Source organism: Mus musculus, chromosome 10 (assembly GCF_000001635.26).
Source record: "Mus musculus strain C57BL/6J chromosome 10, GRCm38.p6 C57BL/6J".
NCBI lineage: Eukaryota > Metazoa > Chordata > Mammalia > Rodentia > Muridae > Mus > Mus musculus.
In genome coordinates, this window is record NC_000076.6 from 92071374 (window position 1) to 92086877 (window position 15504).

At 40.7% G+C, this 15504-nt stretch overlaps 1 long non-coding RNA gene and 1 other non-coding gene across 2 annotated transcripts in view; both read right to left on the minus strand.

Moving 5' to 3' along the window:
* Positions 1-712: 712 nt before the first annotated feature.
* Positions 713-812, minus strand: Mir135a-2 (microRNA 135a-2). Its single transcript, NR_029812.1, has one exon. It is a non-coding gene; the product is annotated as a microRNA 135a-2 (primary transcript).
* Positions 813-10372: 9560 nt separating this feature from the next.
* Positions 10373-15504, minus strand: part of Rmst (rhabdomyosarcoma 2 associated transcript (non-coding RNA)) — an 83433-nt gene continuing 78301 nt past the window's right edge. Inside the window, exons 12-13 of the long non-coding RNA NR_028262.1 lie at positions 12501-12709; positions 10373-11602 (exon numbers count right to left, since the gene is read on the minus strand). This is a non-coding gene — a long non-coding RNA (rhabdomyosarcoma 2 associated transcript (non-coding RNA)). The remainder of the gene's footprint in view (positions 11603-12500; positions 12710-15504) is intronic.

Below are 15504 nucleotides of genomic sequence, written 5' to 3' on the forward strand. Positions count from 1 at the left end.
ATGAGCTTTTAAAAACAGAGTCAAGGCGAAATACTGTGTTAAGTCAAGTATAGATATGTCACTTTATTTAACCCTTATAATAATGATGGTATCACCACCCCCCCTATTTTTAAAGACAAGGATTGAGTCCCCCAGTTTAATTCATACGACCCTTTAACGCAGCTGACTTGGTGAAGATAGTAGAACCCAACCTCCCCCCTTCAAAGCTTCACTATACACACCTGTGAAGGGAAAATGACTAAATCTTTGGATCTGGGTATGGCACTAGCCCATGCGAGGTATACCTTTATTTTGGAGATTGGGAGTAGAGAAATCTGGACCACATTTCCAAGAGGACAAATCTGGTTTGTCTATTTCTTCTTTGTTTTCAGAAGAAAGACCTCAAAAGTTGTCGAGCAAAAGCCACAGAAGGTTTGAATGCTGCCTACAAGTGAGTGGGCTATTAACGTTCTCCCAGAGCATGATCGTTAGTAGAAAATACGGAGGGAAAAAAATGTATGATAGACAGAAATGCGCAAAGTCGAATGTGCATGTTAATCGGTGGTCAGGAAGATGAAAAAGCTCTCGAAACTTCCAGTCCTTAGCTGTCAATGCCTAAGGATAAAGACACTCAAGGAACACCAAAGAGGGAAGCAGAGATGTCCACTAGCTCACGTCTCCAGCATGGTCCACAGGCTATAGTTTGCTATCCTGATGGCCCCTTCTTAGTTGATGAATTTTCACAATGTATTTCATGGCTTCCATCCCTACATGAGACTTTATTACGATCACATAGGAATAAAAAGCCATAAAGCACTAGAGTGAATTTATCTTGGTCGGATGTAAAACTTATTTTCTTCACACGACTTCAAAACCATTTCCAAGCTAACCAATCATTTCATGCTACATTAAGGAACATTTTAGGCTACATGTAAGGGACACAAAGCACACTTAGATTGTAACATCACAAATTAACAAGATTTTATCCTTCAATGACATTCTTCGCTACGAGGACCAGAAACAAGACCAGGAGACACTCAGTAACATTCAACCATGGAATGTCACCAGAAACAAAGGACACTGGGGAGAATTCCTGGAGAAAAGCTCATCACTTGGACATTGAACTTGGAAACACATAAGGAAAGACAGCAGACAGACAAATCAATGTACGAACTGAAGCCAGGAGAATAATTTCAAGCCTCCTGCTTGTACTTTCTCCCATAGATGCTTTCTTATACATTCACTGTGTTCAGATATTTCATGTGGTACCAAGTAGAAAGGAAGAACATAAGACCTGCATGTGCTGTGTTATAATTAAGCTGTCTATACCCAAATAACCTAAAAAGGAAAGAGAAAAAGAGAGGAAGGGAAGGATGGAGAGAGGGAGGGAGGAAGGAAGGAAGCAAGAAAGCAAAGAAGGAAGGAGGGAAGGAAGGAAGGAAGGAAGGAAGGAAGGAAGGAAGGAGGGAGGGAGGGAGGGAGGGAGGGAGGGAGGGAGGGAGGGAGGGAGGGAGGAAGGAAGGAAGGAAGGAAAGAAGGAAGGAAGGAAGGAAGGAAGGAAGGAAGGAAGGAGGGAGGGAGGGAGGGAGGAAGGGAATGAGAAGGATCAAACCCACAACATCAAGGGTCCACAAGTGCTCCTTGCCTGTCCGCAGGAGTTCACAGACGTTGAGGACATTCCTACCTCTTTCTATGGAAACAAGTTTCTAACTAAGCCAGAAACAATCCTGGCTGCTGATGTCTCTGTGATCTAAGTACCACAGGTACAGAGGCCGCCAAGAACATTTCTCACGCTGCATTATCTCAAGTGGCCTTGTTCCTGGCATTATAAAACTCTCACCAGTGTGCTGCACCGAAGCCCTGAAAACTTGATGTAGGAAATTTCCTTATTTTTCTAGCCTTTCAAAAATAAATAAATAATTCTGAGGTGCCTATTTACCAACTCCAGAAGCAGCAGCGGTCTACACTATTATCAACTGCCCTCTGCACTTAAAAAGAAAAAGAAAGAAAGAAAGAAATGTGCTATTCAAGTTCAAATGTACAAAACCCCAACCACTTGAGGTTTTCCCCTTAAGGGGTAGAATGCTAGGCAAGCTATTTCTACCTAGAAATCACTATAGTGAAGTTTTGGGTTGTATGAATCATAAGGTGACTGGAAATAGTTAAATGGAAGGAAGTGCATACATAAATCCAATTATCATGCACAAACATGCAAATGATTTAAATGCTGCTTCTGAAACTCTGGTTGATGTTCATTAATCTCAGGTTGCACTTTTTGAAGGGGAAAGACATGCTAATTGGGTCCAGATTAATGCACTCCCAAGCCTCTCCAATTTGTTTTCAGGTGAGGGTTAAATGATATGTATTAAAATAAACACAGCTGCTCATCTACCTCCACCTTTCTGCCTTGGCTTTACTCTACCTCTTCCCCCAGCTGGCTCCCCTCCCCAAAATAACCCACCCCCAGCTGGCTCATCTCCTCTAGCGTGCCTCTTCTCTTTCAGAAGCTATCAAAGAGGCCTGCCTTGTTCTTTATTTGAGAACACATGGAAGAATGACTCTTTTTTTCAGTCAGTGCTTGCCCTTTCCTCAGGAGTCCCGTCACTCCATAAAGGGGGATCATCCACGTATTAGACCCCAGTGATGCTTAGCTGTGGCACCAAACACATACACCAATGGGAAAGCAGCCTGGCCTTTTCTCAGATAATGCACTCTTTCTCCTAGTCTGGGCTGTGGCCCTTTGGACCAGGATTGAAGGGTAGTTCGAAAGATTCTCCAGCACAGGATTGCTGGGAGCCAAAATTGCTTAAGGTTGGCATGGCGATCCTGTGACTTGGTTGTGTGGGAAATCAAAGCCTGAGACCAGATGTGTGGGGGTTTTTTCCCCCTGCATTCTTTCTCTGTGATTCACAAAGACACTTGACTTTCCCTGTTCTCACTCCCTGGTGAAATTAATCTTAAAAGAAAAAAAAATTAAAAGTTATCGCTCATTTGTTTACTTAGTGATCTTGATGAAATTTGGCATGCAAAGAAATGGCATGTCTGGGGGTGGGGGTAGGGGGTACCCTATGAGTAGTGACGGTCTTAAACTACTAACCTGTTATTTTTCTTGAATGTGATCTTTAGAAAAAAATGAACCAAAGAAAAGCTACATGGTACTGTGGATGAACTCAGGCAGCCCCCCACCCCCACCCTTTAAAAACAAACATAAAGAAGTTCAGCCAGCAACCATGAAGGAGGTGTGTGTGGGGTGGGGTGGGGTGGGGTGGGGGGCTTGTAACTAATTTGACACTGAACATGATGTTCAATTTGAATCCTGGTTGCTTTGCCCTATGACGACTGAGACCCGATTGGTACCCTCCTCAGTACAAACTGAAAATGATTTGATAAACTTCTTTTGTTTTCCCAGAAATGAAATGAAAGACTTGGCTCCCATCTTTTGGGATCCTATCATAAGGCTAATTCTCCCAGTGCACATTCACAACAGAGAAGAGACAACGAAAGCACACACATACACAGAGACATACAGCACTGGACAGGTCACACAGTAGAGCGCTGCACATGAAGACAGACAGTGAGCGACAGACACTGGGGCTCAGAGAGCCTTTCCACCTACATTGATTTCTGCATATTTATAAATGTAAAATTAGTCATCATAAATAACAGCTAGGACGAGGCTGATATTAAATCTGTCAACATTCTGACAAATGCCCTGAGCGGTGCTTGGATGGGAAATACACTTAAGATTGTATTCGCTCCTAAAAGAGAAAATGATTATACGCTAACCAAACCCTAAGTACAAGCTAAAGATATTCACCTCATGAAGCCATTCCTCAACTAGCCCCTTGGCACTCGCTGGAATTATTCGCAGCACGATCTCTACTTTCTCATTTTCTGCTGTCTCCATGTGGGTAATTTCTTTCTCATGATTAAAAGTGAGCTTGGCAGATCCTTCAAAGCATGGTTTTAGGTGTGGTGGGGCTCCAAGCACTTCCTTTGTCTAAGGCAGAATTCTAAGGATGAACCTTTAGATGGGACAGTGTCGACAACATTCATGTACCTGAAAAGAAGGTTGTTTTTAAGGCAGGCTTTATAGATATCTTTATAGAAACATATTTGGGGGCTGTAACACGCGGCCGACAATGAAATGAGCTGTTTACCTTTGAATGAATAGGCGGGTTTTTCTCGTCCAAACAATCACTCCAGCCTTTCTGAAGCCATCCAGAAGCGCTGCTGTTTCCATGGACTTATCCAACATCTGAGGTTAGGAGATAACCCTGTAGCATTGGCCTCCTTCCCTGGCCCCTTCATTATTAGCCTCCTGGTGGGTGAGATAGAATACAGAGGCTGTAATAACCCTACTTCACACAACAGACTCTCTCTCTCTTTTAAATTGAAAATCCCCTTATTACAAAACAAGGGGTGTTCTTTCTCTTCTACCTTTAAGTAGGAATGCCACATTCATCGCTTCTTACAAAAACCGCAGCTGCTTTGTCAGCTACAGATAAATAGAATGTGCTAGGCAGTGATTCGACTCAGACTGAATGCATTATTTTCCAAGACACTTTGGCAAGGGGCTTTTTTTTATTATTATTATTATAAACTGGAAGGAACAAGGAAAGTCCTTTTTCTCCTAATTATGGATGCGTTTTGTTCCCTACTATTAACCTATAATGTCAGATTGATCTTCTTTTGCTGCAGCCCAGTTCAATAAATCAACATTTTTTTCCTGGAAAATTAGAGGGCTAATGATTAAGTCTTCATGAACTTTAATGATGAAAATAAAATTAGCACGAGAGAAGCAGATGCTGAAACCAAAAACACACAATGGGCTGTCCACTGAGACCAAGGAAACAAACCTTGTTTTAACACCCAAAGTTAAGATCAATAGGACTGACTTGCAAATCATAATTAATCTAATTTTAATCAAAGTAAGGCTCTCCTTACTTTTCACCTTGCTATTCTGGCTCATGTGGAAAGGAGGAAAATTCATAAATATCGTGGTGCTATTTCTACATAGAATGCCCTACCATTTCTGTTTACTGCTTTACTGGTGCAACAGGGGAGCTAGCTGGCAATGCTGACAGTTGTCCTCATTTAGTACTCTCATCTGAGTAGTGAATTAAAGAGGGAAAAGAGAAGAAACTCTGACAAAGTGAGCAAACCTGCACTTCCACTGGGCTGTTTCAACCTCGAAAATAAACACTGAGATAAACCATGAGTTCCTAACACCCTCCAAACCAAAATGAAAACAGAGATATTCCATTAATTTCTAGGTTCAGCTTAAATTTGGATCCCAATGTTAACATTTCTGACTATAAGATTACAACCGTTAGAGGCCAGCTGGATCTACAGAGTGAGTTCTAGGACAGCCAGGACTGCACAGAGAAACCCCTGTCTTGAAAAAACAAAAACCAAAAAAAAAAAAAAAAAAAAAAAAAAAGTCCAACCGACCATGGCAACAGTGCTGTATAGGTCTATATGGATATATTGCCTTGCCAAGGGGGAAAATCCCACAGGGTGCCAGTGGGGTTCCAATTAAGGCAAAACAAATGCTGCAGCAGCCTGACAGCAAGAGGAGCTTACCAGTAGATCACAGTACATGGGCAGGTGTGTTACTCAGAAACCAGACCAAGCCATGCTGTCAGCAGAGTCTGAAGGAGAGCTGGGTGGGGCAGGTGGCTTGAGAATGATTTATTCTTGTTTGCTCATATGATTCCGAGAAGGTTGACAGTGGCAATCAATGGGGATCTCATACAAAGCACAAAGTCTCCCCTGGACCCTGAACTGAGACGGTATGAATATTTAAGAGACCTCAGACCCAAGGGAAGAGAGAAAAAGAGAGCAATGGAGGGAGAGAGACACTTTGAAATTACATTTGCATTTAAAACTATCCTCTTTCCATATAGATCTGCCCTGAAAAAAATTTTTTGAAGGGGCATTTGTCTCCAGTGAAATGCTGACTGAATTTTCTAAACACACTTTTTAGGGTGAATATGGGTGCAGTGAATGTTGGTGACAGCCTTCAAGATCTTACTACTCTGATTAGATCTGAATCAATTTTCCATCTGCTGATATGTCTGGGAACACACAATGTGCTGGGCAGGTGCCCACCCTGACCCACGAGCCTGAGTGATGCCCTGGCAACCCATAGAGCCCAGTTTACCCTGAATAAATAACAGAGCCATGTTCCTGAGCCACATCTCGAAGCATATTAGACATTACCATAAGAGGAAAATTGGATCCCTGAGTGTCGATAACTCCATTGTGCTGATGGCACAGTAACAAGCTTGCCTTGGCAATCCACAGTGTTTGTTTTTGTTACAGAGATTTTGGAGGCAAATAGAAAACAAGTTCTCAGCTGTGTATTTGAAGGAATGTAACAATGCCTAGATATCCTAATAGACAAACATTATTCTAATAGAAACAGGTTGTCCACATTAAAACAAAATGTTACAATCAAGCACACTCTTGCCTTAAACTGTTTCCTATACTTTGCACCTTTTGACCCTGGGTAGATATTAACACAAACCAAGATGAACAAGGAGAACGTGAGCCTATGAAGATAATGAGTTATCACTGTGTTGTTGTTCTTAAGTAATAAGAAAGTATGTAGTGATGACATTATCCATCAATCACAATTTTGGCCACCATTAGAGGTGGTAGCTCCACTAAAGGTAGCTCTTTGATGGAGCAAACATGGCAGCCATATTAAAAAAAAAAAAAGCCAAAGAGATGCTTCTGTACTCTGTTCACTCTTTGGCAAAAGCAAAAGAAAACAAAAACAAACAGGAGAAACAAAGTAAGATGGAGAAAGAAAAGGAGATGTAAGGAGAAGAGAATGAAATCAGGAGAAACCAAAGTGCCACTCATCAAAACATGATTTTTGTTCTTTTCCCTGCTAAAATAATCTGCTTCATCCCATCCTTCTACCATCTCAAAACTTTACTAGTTGTCAATTCTCTCAGCCTCACTTCCTTCTCTTTATGTGGAGGACAGCTGTCCCTGTCTTACTGTCTTTGAGACGCCTGATGGTCACCATCTTTTAAGGAGCAGCCAGTATTGTTCTTGATATTTGTTACTCGAGGTTCTTCTGTCCCTTATGTCTCTCCATCTAAAAGTTCCTTTCACATTTCAGCCTTCCCAAGGAATGCAACAAAATAAACAAACACAGTGCCAACCGGCAGTGTGAATCCAGCCGGGTTTCATTCTGGTAGGTTCTAATCACTTTACTATTTCAGTGGTAAGTCTACACAGTGACTTCATTTGATTTATAGGTCTTGAAGGCAGAAGAAAAAATGATGCTCTAGGAACGAGAAGGAGGCAACAGTAGGTACAGGACAGTGATATGCACTGTGTGTTCTCAAAGAGGAGGCACAGCCAAATATCCAATGATGATATCCATGGGGAGAAACTAGAGTCCTCTGGTCTGTGAACTTTTTCCCTTCCAATCCCAGTACCGTGCACGACTCCTGCATGGCTTCACCCACATATAGAAATCCACCCTTTTTAATGACTACGCATGAAAACCTTCACACTTCAATTGGTGATAAGACACTAACCTTATTTCAGATAGTGGGTAAATGTAAATTTTAAAAGTTGTTATTCTATGTTTTTACTTCATTCCTACGGAAGGGCCAGCTAACCAGCTAATAAGCTCCAAGTGAGAAATCCACAGCTTACACTCAAACATATTCTGAAGACAACATTTTATAGTTTTACCAAAAACGTTAGGCACTATTTTAAATGGAAAAGAACGCTGTGTTGTGGAAGATGGGCTTTGTTCTAATTATGCACGGTCTAGTTTCTTTAAAGAACAAACCCCACTGTTGTAAATATAAAAAGAGTCCTTCATCCCCTTTCCTGGAGCCTGCTTTCCAAATAGGGTGGTCTGGAATCATGACAGTTTTAGGATGGCAGAGACCTTATGTGATCAAACTCAAACTACTATCCAAGAAAGAGAAGACTATAAGATGGACAACCTTGAAAAGCCATCTTCTTCCCAATGGGGTGCTTGCCCATGAACATGCCTCCTAAGTCAGAAGGAGGCTCTAGACTCCCCAGACCATGTGGCAATGGGGCCAAGAATCCACTCTCCACGGCGATCAGTCCAGGAACAAGGGATAAGACAACTAAGCAGAGTGCATTGTTGGATCAGGAATGTCTTACACCACCAGCCTCAAATGCAGCATGCCATGCTATGAATGTGGGAGTCAACCACCCAGGAGCTCTTTAACTGCTTGTCAAGACTTCCTGACACCAGGGGCTTTCAAGAGGTCAAAAAATCTGTCCCCAGCTTCTGTTTTCTGTTCTCCTTCAAGGAGCACACTGAAGAATGGGGCCACTCAGCTGCCTTTTAACATGTCACACTTGGATAACTCCCTTCCTTCCCAGGGAGCTTGTCCATCCCATTTTGACTCAAGGAGGAAAAGCAGAAATCGATTCAGAACAAAAGAACCCCCGCCCCCTTTTTGCCTCTTTTGTATTTTATTTTTAAGAGTGCCCACAGCATAGTTAAATTGAAAAAGGTTTTTGTTTTTTGTGTTTTTTTGTTTTGTTTTGTTTTGTTTTTTGTTTTTTTGGTTTTTTTGTTTTGTTTTGTTTTTAAAGACCACTGAGGCAACAAATCGCATAGGTAAAAACCTGAGGTTTAAGATAGAATCAAATTCAAAAAAGTTAATTAAATTCAGCAAGAACTTCTCAAAGGACCACATAATCAAATTCTTCTCAGTCTAGCATTCCGCTTTTGAAGAGGGCCATAAGTGGAAGCGGGCATGGCTGTAGATTCCATACTGTGTGAAAGGTAAGGGGGGAAAAAACTGAGATGGGGTGAAAAAGATGAGATGCATAGATTTCTGACTGGATGCCTGCACCAGGATGCAAGGAATAGATAAGTCCCAGCTCTGGAGGAAGTAAATTTGAAGGCAGACAGTAAAACGGATTGAACCTTATTACCTCGAGTCCCTGAGAAATTCCCGAGACAGTTGGATGCAATTTGAAAAGGTCAGAAAAATATTTCCTGCACAGCACTGCTTCATGGTTTAAGGGTGTACAGTTGTGAGATGCCAACTCTAATCATTTTTATTGACTTTGCTTTCTAGAGACAGACAGACAGTCTGGGAGACAAGACCGGCAGATAAGGGAAAGGCAATCTTACAAATGAAAACCTCTTTGACTTTGTTCTCTGGCTCGTGACTGTGAAAAATTCCAAGTCTTGCCCATTTGAGGAGAAATTGCTCGATTTCCCCTCTGCAGGCTGACAAGAATGGAGGGCAGAGCAGGCAAGCCTCCTTATAACTCTAGTGAGTCTATTTCAGTTCATTGCTATTTAGTTCACCTCTATCATATGCTAAGCACAAGGAAACCAACGTGATGCTGTGCTATACTCCGGGGAAATGATTAAGATGAAATGCCAGGAGGTACAATTGGGGGTGAGCACTACTGTGCTGCTCCCATAGCTTTTGAGGGTGGCTGAGGGGGAGCAAGAACCCCCAGGAGATAGGGAAGTGAAAGCATGCAAATATCCATGGACAACAGTCTTCTACTAAGGATTCTATGGTCATTAAAGTTCTCCAAAAGAGAAAGGGAAAACAAAGATTTCTCTTTAAATAAGATTGGTATGCAATAAGAGCCTTTGTTAACAAATATATTTGTGGTTCTCTCTCTCTCTCTCTCTCTCTCTCTCTCTCTCTCTCTCTCTCTGTGTGTGTGTGTGTGTGTGTGTGTGTGTGTGTGTGTGTCTCCCTGTCTCTTGCTTCTTTTTGTTGGCATCCAATTAGAAGTTAAAGCTGACTTTTCAATACAGAATGCCCTGATCCTTTCCAGCTCTGCAAAGTTTTAATTAACATCTGACTTCTCTTTCTGTGGGGAAGCAAACACAAGTCTGTTTACTCTTGTTTAGAAGCAGTGCTAAACTTTTTAATGGCCCTGAGACCTGTCTGCATGCTTTCCCAAGATGGTCTGAACCCATGGGGAGTATCTTGGCAGCTTACTAGAGCCTTTCAAGCAGCAAGATGTCTTTTCCTAGGGACAGCCTTCAGGCTGATCAGTTCTACAGCTGTGTTCTCCACAGATCATCACAACCAACAATGAAGGAGGCCAAACACAAGGAGGCTTTGCATAATGTCAAGTGCTCCTGTACAAAGGGAAGAGGCAAGCTCATTAACTGGACATCTGGATTCTTGGCAGGGAGGGCAGTAAGCTCTTGCTTGTAATTGCCTTTTTCTATACGTGTAGCCTCAATGTTTGGGAGTGGTTCATGATAAGCAACAGAATTTGGTTAAGTTTTAAAATTTCCACCTTTTACAGTATCTTAGAACTTTAAAAGATAAAAAAGGCCCTAGGTCATTCTTGACCTTTGTGATGCAGGCTGCCAGTAAATCACACTTAACATGCAAGCTTTTCTATATTTTTATTTGTATAGTTTTACGTGCAAAAAAGAACGGTGTTTAATATCTGTCATTTTGTACTGTTTATGTTGCTCAAGAACACTTCCAAGTTTTTTTTCTCAATAATATTTATAGCAAGTATCATCCTTATTAGAATAGCAATGATAATAGACGATAATATTTCAAATAGCACCCATTAGTTAAACACTGTGTTGAACATCCAAAGAAATACAGAGTCCTATTCCGTTCTCTCCGAGGATTGAAGTAATCCAAATGAGGAGATGAGACCAGAATATTTGTCTAGGTTTGAAAATATGTGGTTATTGAAACTGGGACTCCAACCAAGACTTGTTTATTTCTTCCAACATTCAAAGCTTCCAATCCATGTTTCACCGGCAAGGCAGAGCCAGGAAGGCCAGTCCCAAGTCACATTGAATGCTGCACAGCCTGGGGCTGTGCTGGGCCAATGTTCCTGCCCTTCTACACTGATCCAGGTCCACTGAAAATTCACCTCAACTCAACCAATTGCAGCCGACTCTGTGGAGCTCTAGAGTTGTGAAATAACTCTTGTTTTCAGGTTTGTTTTCTGTCATCATGGAATTTAGTTCACGAAGAGTACAACACACTCACAGCAACCTCTTTAATCAGGTCATGTGGTTCATGGTTCAGAAGCACCGGATAGATGCCAGTGACTATGACACACAACTTTCTGTTCTTATTTGGGTTATCTTTGAATTATGCACTGAAAAAAATGGAGGAGAGAGTACTTCTCAGCTGGAGCTACTGGAGGGCTAATGTGTGGGGTCAGTGAGCTTTCCTCTTGAGATACAACTTTGAAAGGGGAAATGTGAGGCTATTTGGTTATTATCACAGGTAAGTAGGTGGAATAAAGAGAAAATAAATGATGGGTCATTGGAGTTTAGCACACAAAATACTGCAGGTCTTTGATTGCAGCAAAGCATACTATACACTGTTAGATTTCAACAAAAAATGATAAAATTGTATCATTACCTTACCAGGATTTATTTTCGTTGATTTACTAACTGAATCCCCAGCCATAATTCATCTTGTTTATAGAGATTATGGTTATAAATGTCAAAATCCTGCTTGGCTTTCTGGTACATGGTGTCTTTCGTTGGCTTCCTTCCTTAGATCTCCCTTTATCTGGAGATAGCTTCTTTAAGGCATCAGCTCCCTTGACAGAAAGGAACCTTCCTCACCACTGCCACCCAAGCCTGTAAAGACATTTTCCTATGACAATGGTATCTTGGAACTCAAGGGCCATTAAAATGAGTCAGTCAATGGGAGATATATCAACACCCAGGCTGTACTTCAGGCAAAATGGTGTCACTCTTAAGGATGAATGGGTGAAAGCGTTTAAAATAGAGGCAATCAGGCACTGCTACTGAGAGGTGCAAAGAGGAACAGGTAAAGAGGAGGCTGATCACAGAAGGAGCTTAAATCTGCAAGATGCTCTCTGCCCCCTCCAGTATTTCAGGCTCATTGCCTTTCTTCAGTACAGAGCAGGACTGAGAACAATATGGAGAGTGTATTTAGGAGGTTTTATCCTTTGGGGAAAAAAAGGAGTAGAATTCCCAACCAAGAAGGAATGTAAAACACCATCCCAATTGTCTATGTTCAATGAATTTTGTCAAGGAAATTTATGTAAAGCCGATTTATCTTCAACAGAGGAATGGTCTAAATAATACTTTAGAGACAAGTTAGTTAGCTAATTTAATATTTTTTAAATAGCAATTTGCTCACAAATGACAATTTCATAAAGAAAATCTCCATCATGAAAGCACTGCAAGAAACACCAAGCTAGACCACGGCATGAGCTTTCTGCTTTATCTGATCCTTTCTGTGTGCATAAGCTCAGCTATGGGCACCAACGCTATCACAATGAACTGTGTAGAAACAATGCTATGGAAAGATGACACGCAGTTAAAACACTGTGTTCTAGCAAGAGAAGCAGAAACACATCCCCAGACATGGTGGAGAAATGAAAGCGGCTCTTTCCTCCTTCCTGGACCACATAAACTATGTTAGCAATTCCTCAAAACATATTATTAGATTTTTATTTTAATCATTCTTCCAATACTTCAATGTCAGAATGTTAAATGCTTTGTGTACCTGGCTGTCCTTCTCAAGAGGACTGTGGTAGTATGAGAACCCAAATGTTATCCAAGTCCATTTTCGGTGAATTAGAGGATTCTCTGGAGCATATTATTTCCTGTGTTGGGAAAGAGCGTGGCTTAAATTTTTCTGAATAAATTTTCAAAATCAAATTTGAAAGTTTTCATGAGAGATGATCCTCCCTGGTGGGTGATGTGAAGCATAACCTGAGGGGCAAACATGAAAATAATTAGCATAAAATGTATTAGCATATAGATGCCTTTGAAATAATAAACAGTGGAAAACCCAAATGCTTATCCCCAAAAGAAAGTGATGAGAAAATACGAAATTAGCGTATTCTTCTTGCATGAAAACTCTAGCCTGAAAGCCACAATAACATTCTCATTCTGTGAAGGGCATGATGACCAGGGAGATGGAGAAATAACCCCCAACTCTTAACTCCCCTTCCTTTGCTTTATTTGGCCATTATGACCACATGAATATCCTCCACTCCACCTTTAACTCATACTGCCTAACCTGTTCTTCTTTAAACAGAAATAAAACCAAACATCTTCCTTTTACTTACTTCACCAGCCACCAAATACTCAGATGTAAAGCTTAAATTTTCTTTTCTTAACCTTCTTCTTTTATCTGCCTTCCCATAGCTTTCTAGATGGTGCATCAAATGCTGGAACTGGTGATTTTATTACCAAGAGGACAGGGAAGCCTAGTATAAAAAATAGTATAATATTCTATGTTTTTATTCACAATGGTCCATAAACTCAAACCAATTAATTTTATATTTGTAATAGATGCTATTTCTGAGATAGTAGAATGGTATAGGCTGGGAATGGTAGTAAAACTATGGAGTCGGTCCCCATTTTAAAGTCTATTGAGCTAGCCTTGGAAATGATGACTTACACCTAAATCAGTCTTCCTGCTTACCAGGTGGTGATACATCTACATTTTATCAAGACTCTTAGATAAGAATAAAGAACATACACATCCTGGGCATTGTAGCTTTGCTCACCTTCAATAACATTAATGAAGATTCTACATTGTGTGATTTACTTTTTAGGATTTAGTAAGTTAAATACCATTCCACTTTAACTTTGCATGTAATTAGATAAACGAGAAGTCCTAAGGACATTAAGGAAAGATACCATAAAAGACAATGGATCTACAGTGACATGACAATATAAAAATGTACTCCCCATCCAAAAAGTAGTCAGGAAAATAAAGATTCTAGAGTTAGAATTCATCCCATAGAAACAAAAAAATGGGCTTCCAATTGGACTATGTAACTACTAACAGATATGTATGACTATTTCATCAAGTGAAATACAGAAGTAAGGATTCACTAACCACACTTAAAATTACCTAAATCATGTGACACAGATGACTCTCTCAAACAAGAATCACGTTGTGTGATTGAAGCAATGTATTCCTATCTAGACTGTATGGTGTTATTTTGATTTGTCTATGCAGTTTTGAGACTATATCTCACTGTATAGCCAAGGCTGGTCTGGAGCTCCTGAGGAAGCCCATGCTGTCTTTGAAATCTTCTTTCCTTTGATTCCAAGTTTTAGGACTAAGAGGCCTGTACCACCATGCTAGGATTATCAGCTTAATAATTAGCTATCTTTAAAAGGCATCAATAGAGCACTTAGAACCCTAAGAAAGTTGTATCCCCCAAAATATTTTGATTTCTCAATTTTCCTTCAATTTCTAAGTTCTGATGGATGCCAATTACTTTACAAAGGCATGCTTTGGCCTTTTGCCATATTGGGAGGAGAAAGGAAACATATATTGTCAAGTAACAGATTCTATGGATTTTGTCAAGTTAGGCTTGGTTTGTGGCTCTGTTCTTTCTATGCAGCTCATGCTTCAGTCCTGCCTCCTTAACTGATACTTCTTATGTTTACAGCTTCTTATCATCAAAGCCTACCTTTCTTGAACTCTTAAATCTCATCAGCACCTCACGTACTCCTGACACGCCATGATGAAACTGGGAGAGAGGACAGAAAAGCCTGCATTTGCAGATTTTCTTAACAAATACACTGCTTGGTTGGATCTATGATACAGTGCAGCTGAGGAAGTTTTAAATGCTCTGTAGGATCAGACTCAGGACTCTGTCTAGCTCTTCCCGTTCAAACTGATCTCACAGAGCCTGTGTCATGAGGCTGACATCGTATGTAGGGCAATCCTGCCAAACGTTCTTCAGTCCTTGTCTTTCTTCTTCACTAGAGCTCATGGAGGCCTATGCATTGCATTTCAGACTAGTTTGAAAAGGAATCTGGCAGTAAACAGACCATAGGTGGTCTGTTTATGTAATTGGCTTTCAGGATGCCCAGGGATTTTGCAAGCCTATGAAGGGAAAGGACTGTTTCATGGGTTCAATACATACAAATGGATATAAAAGCTATTCTATATGATTTGCCAGTCACTGGGACAAGGAAACCATGCTCTAAGCAATTCAGATAGGAATCTAGGCTCTAGCAATTGCTACCATTAAGAATATTCTGTGTTCTCAATGGGCTTTGTTTTATGCTAATGATGTTCAGGTATAATCCATTTGGCCTAAAGTTGTGTTTCAAACTTTAGAGCCTACAGGAAGAATAATGTATAGACAAATCTTCCCAAGGCAATCTCTACTCTTTGTTTTTAAAATGTACTTGGTTGAGTTCATTTCTTAAGTGTAGTAAACCTAGTTTTACTTTTTTCCCCATTCCCATTTAAAAAGTGCTAGCAGATACTTAAACCCATAAACCCACAAACCTGTTTCTGTATATTTCAAAAGAAATTAGGAAACACAAACTTCATAAAAGAAAATGGATGTATTTACAGGGTCTCACCCCACCCCACCACACTCCACCACCCCCACCAAATCTGGGGAGGAGGGCTTTTATAGTCTTTCTACCTTGCCTCTTTTGATATTATACTTTCCTAGAAGGGAAGAAACAAAGACTAGGAGGTAAACCTGTCAGTGGAGCTAAGAGTTGGCCCAGTGGGCAGGGAGCAG